Source organism: Nothobranchius furzeri, chromosome 12 (assembly GCF_043380555.1).
Source record: "Nothobranchius furzeri strain GRZ-AD chromosome 12, NfurGRZ-RIMD1, whole genome shotgun sequence".
NCBI classification, from domain to species: domain Eukaryota; kingdom Metazoa; phylum Chordata; class Actinopteri; order Cyprinodontiformes; family Nothobranchiidae; genus Nothobranchius; species Nothobranchius furzeri.
Genome location: NC_091752.1, coordinates 71600100 through 71605099, shown reverse-complemented (window position 1 = coordinate 71605099; position 5000 = coordinate 71600100). Strand labels below are relative to the sequence as shown.

Here is a 5000-nt window from a genome sequence, read left to right as displayed (position 1 = left end):
CGACGGGAAGCTGTCGTTGGTTTAGCGTCCAGGAAACAGCAGAGAACATCTCTGCTAGCAGGGTCCGAAATTAAATTTTTTACTCACCGCCCAAGTTGGCTGGTAGATGATGAAAATCTACCGGCCAAAACTCTAAATGATTTAGATCCACCTAAAGCATGTAATTCTATATTATGTTGATTCCAAACAGAGTGACAAAATAATTAAAACATCATTTAATGAGGAAAACAACTCTTTTGTCATTTTTACTATTTATTTATTTATTTTTAGAGATGTTTTTATGAACTCTTTCATTGAAATCTAGTCAGACTCCTTGTTTTCTCTGTCCATGAAGTCTGGCCTCCTGCTTCTGACACCGTCTTTGTGCCAAAGCCTCATTTGGGTCCTAGTCCTGATCTCTGGAGAACACAGCTGCACCATGAGAACATCTGAAAGTGTGTCAGGGCTAGGGTTGTCATGGAAACCGGTGTAGCGGTAAACCCCGGTAAAAAAAGTTGACAATAATAATAACCGTCTTGTTTAAAAAAAACTATATTATCTCGGTGGATTACCGTGGCTGCGGTGTAGGCGCGGTGACCCTTACCAGCCACCGTATCATCTGCTGAAGTTGCCGGCGGCACATGCGCACTTTGTTGTTTACAACCAAAACTTTCTTTAAGCTAAAGCTGAAATAATGGCAGGAGGAGACGACAGCGCTCAGGACATTTATTATCCCTCAAAGAAGACAAAGTGGGAAGTACGGGCATTTTTTAGATATTTGAAGAATGCCGACGGACAGTTGTCTGTGAAAGGCAGCAGCGCTACGAGGCCATCATAATGTAGCCATTGTCTCACGACTCCGCCATCTCCGGTTCGCCACTCTTCACAAAATCTTCTGGTTGCCACTGGTCCTGGTGGTTTTTCTTCCAGTTCGACGAGTTTTTCTTTGGAAGGCTGGCTGACTCCAGTTAAAAACCGCCACATTTCACCGCTAGTTTTAACACGAAGCTAACTGCTAACTTGATAGACTGACTGAATGGGATAGGTGGAAATGACGTTGGATGCGGCGCTCACGTTTCGCGTACGTTTGTGTACGTTGCATGCAGGCGGGAGAAGTATCAGAAATCCATGGAAGATGACTGATAAACATAACTAATTTGGTGCAAACATTTACTCCCCAGGTGGCGGGTAGAGCTCAAAAATTTACTCGCCAAATGGAGCAATTTACTTGCATTTGGCGAGTGTTAATTTCGGACCCTGTCTGCTAGTAGAAGCTAACTTTTAGCATTAGCAACTCCACCACACAGCAGAACTCCTCCAGGCCTGCGTTATTTGTGGAGCTAAAACATCAATGTTGAAGGGCAGACAGTCAGTGGTGGAGTTGTCTTGCTGTTAGCCAGTCAGAGAAGAGATGTCCAGATATCAGGAAGTAAGACTCCAGATCCTGCCGTCTTAAGCTCAGCTCTGGTCTGGCTCCCTTCTAGTTCCTGAAACAAGAGCGCCAGAGCGTTTTCCAAAGAGACTGACTCACAGGGACCTCGTTTATACTGAGACCCCTGCAGATGTGCTGGAAAAAAGCTACAAAGCTAATAAAATGCTTCATGAATGTTCTTTAAGGTGCTGGTTTCTGTCCACTGTCGACTCTGCACACACAGACATCTTACATTTCTTTATTCAGTGTGATGCTGTGATCATTGGATGAAGCACGAGGTCAGAGCTGTGAAAAGAAGCGGTGCTGACCCACAAAAGCAGAATTAGTGCATCTCTGGACCCGACGGCATCCGACTCGATTACTTGTTACCCTAAGTAGGTTCCATGGTGAGCTTTGTCTTATTTCCTGGAGATGTGAGCGTTTCAGCGTGCTCTTGAGGACATTTAAGAAGCGTGTGAAGCATCTTCTAGCTACAGCATATCCTAAACAGATATTCTTAACCGTGTGTTGTAAGAGCATTATCCCGCAGGTCATTCCATCTAATGTATGAGCACCAGCAAGGAGCTCCTTCATTCATCTGTCACCTTCAGAGGAGCAACGTTTGGGATGATGGCTTGTAGCTAGCTCTTAGCTGCTGAGCCATCTTTGCACAGCTGCATACACAAACGTGGGACGCCGGTAAACAGGAAGAGGGTTATTGAATTAGGAAGCGAGTTTCTGAACAAATCTGGAGCCATCTGAGAGGACAAGACAGCGGTGGAGAGAGGAGGAGGGGAAAGGCGAGATGGAACAGGAAGTACTAACAACAGGAAGTCATTTTGAGGCTAGCAAATCAATTCTATGCACCATTACAGTCATGTTGTGTTAGTCTGAGTCCTCGGAAGTGTTGGAAACACGGAATAACTGTTAGAAGCACTGTTGCCTCGCAGAAAAAATGCTGCAGGTTCAAATCCCAGCTGAGGCCTTGTTTGCTCCATGCAGGGATGGACTTTCTCTGGTGCTTCGTGTCCTCCACACCAATAATACTCATGGATACATGATTAGCCTCGGTTCTCCAGGCTTACCTGCACCCAGTGTGCAGATGAACTCACCTGCAGCGGTTTCAGGAATAATTTTAGTAATATTTAGAGATATTGGCCAAATCTCCTCTGAACAGCACGTCTAAAGAAGTATTAAAACCTCAGATGGAGAAGGTTTTTGGATTTTCACAGCTGGTCTGAGCCCTGGGCAGCTGGCGATGTTTCACAAGGAGGTCAACCCCCGACTCTGTTTCCCCGTTAGCATTAAAGCAGAACAACGTGTCATCAGTCAGATGTAGCCCCCTAAGCCTCTGCTAGGCGCTCACTCTGGGACACAACGAAGGGAAAAGGTATTGGATTACCAGAGAAGTTCAATCGAACTCCGAGCTCGCTAGCTGGACATCACTACCGGAGGGGCAGACATGTTTTGGACCGTTTGACTCAGAAAAACCCACGACCAGACTTGGACAACAAGGAGTATTCTGTTGTCTTCAGAACCAAAATCAGTTCAGTTTGTGAACATTTGTTAAATATTTAATCTCTGAGCTCCACCAGGAGCTCTCAGCCGACTCCAGGTCTCAGCTCCATCATCTGTCCCAATATAATTCAGTAATCTACAGATAGATAAATCATGTACTGCCAGTTTTACCGCTGTGTGTGTGTGTGTGTGTGTGTGTGTGTGTGTGTGTGTGTGTGTGTGGTAGCTTTCCCAAATGACTTGTTTTTTCCTTACTGGAGCTAACACGGTTAGCAGTCGTGCTAACACGGTTAGCGGTCGTGCTAACGGGACTCTGGAGTCCAGAAGTAGCGGTGCGGTTCCAGATGTTATTTTAGATCAGACCTGTTATTTAAAAATGTGTGTAGGACACAGACATGTTAAACGCAGTTTTCTGTTATAATTAAGATGACGAAAGTAAACAAAATACAGTTATTCACAATGCTAGCAACAGCAGCTAGCTTGTTTTACGTGCTGGAGTGAGGTACGAGGAACAGTTCTTCACTGTCTGGAGGAGAGGATTTGGATCTTCTGTAATGATTTATGACAAAATGGCAACCTGAACCCAGTTCACATTTCTATAGATGGTAAAGTGTAGGTACACCGCATTGAATGTTTTTTGTTTATTTTTATGGCACAGGTGTTTTAATTTTTCATCATGCTGCAGGTGATGGCGGGGGGCGTGGTCGCCGACTTCTTATCTGTCAGCTGAACATCCAACTGCGTTGGTGAGCGGTTGTCTTGAAAACTTTACTGTTGAATGTCGTCGCCATGTTACTTTAAACCATTTAATATCTAACAGAAGCCAGTTCGCTCCATCTCAACCTATTTTAACCACAAATAAATCAATACTGCGGTCCACGTATGGAAACAAGCCAGGCTGTTCCCAGTGAAAGGGACTCTGTCCAAAAGGCTTAGGTCCGGCATGCGGATAAGAAAGCTCTGAGGAGTCTCCCTGATGCCTCGTGCTTCTGATGACACTTGTTTATATAATTCTGTTGCACTTTTCTCCTGATAGTGGCAGCGCAGTATTTTTCTCAGGGTGGGTAGCATCAGATCACTTTTACCCTCCAGTTAAGACACAAGCCAATACATGTCTCCACTGAATTCATCACATTTCACATCACGTGTGTTTTACTTTTTTACCTGAGTGACGTGCACTTCTGCTCCCTGAAAGCTGAACTCACGAGTGTACCGGCGTGTACTCGGCTCTAACACAAGGACAAATCGGTGCATTTTCCCTAGCGACGGGGGCAGTGGTATTGTTGTGTTTGAGTGAGACCTTACCAACGGAGGGCCATTAGGGTCAAAACGCCCCGGGAGCACCATTTTGGAGCGAGTACTTTGTCAGCAGAATGACATCAGACTCCCTCTCTGTTGTATTAGGTTGTTTGTCCTTTCATCAGTCTTCTGGAGGAAAACGTACGAGTCTTCGTCCAGTACAGGAATATTCCCAGATTAAATAAAAGTAGCTAAGGCTTTCCCGGTTCTGGAGCTGGGACACGGGTTTTCTGACTTCCACAAGTTTCAAACATGCATGGTGAGAAGAAGACAGGATATTTTATAGAGGGAGGCTGTGGGAAGCAGAGATGGAGATTTAAATGAATGAACAGCTGTGAGCATCCAAAAGACCAAAAAGTGTTTTTTAATCCATCAAACCTGTTTCAGTTCCAACCGGTCAGAGGACATCACAGCAGGTAAAGCAGGAAGTTCTGTAACCAAATAAGGCGTTTCATTGGCTCTTTCATTCAGATGTCACAGGTAGAGACACCCTGTTGTTACCTAGCAACCGCCTACTCACATCACCACCGTCAAGGTTATCACTCACTCAGTCTCACACACACACACACACACACACACACACACACACACACACACACACACACACATAGCCACAACGTAGCCACAGAAACACTATTTGGTATGTATGACGTGTGTGTGTGTGTGTGTGTGTGTGTGTGTGTGTGTGTGTGTGTGCGTGCGTGTGTGTCTGTGCGTGCGCGCATGTGTGTGTGTGTGTGTGTGTGAGTGTGTGTGTGTGTGTGTGTGTGTGTGTGTGTGTGTGTGTGTGTGT

General features: G+C 45.3%; 1 protein-coding gene across 9 annotated transcripts in view; it reads right to left on the bottom strand.

The window, feature by feature from the left end:
- caskin1 (CASK interacting protein 1) overlaps positions 1-5000 on the bottom strand; it is a 142739-nt gene that overhangs the window by 77995 nt on the left and 59744 nt on the right. Inside the window, exon 1 of one of the 9 annotated variants that reach the window (XM_070543031.1) lies at positions 4214-4332. The exons of the other annotated variants lie outside the window; for them this stretch is intronic. The gene's annotated coding sequence lies outside the window, so the exon portion shown is untranslated. Of the gene's footprint in view, positions 1-4213; positions 4333-5000 lie in introns of those variants that run through there. 9 annotated transcript variants of the gene reach the window in all.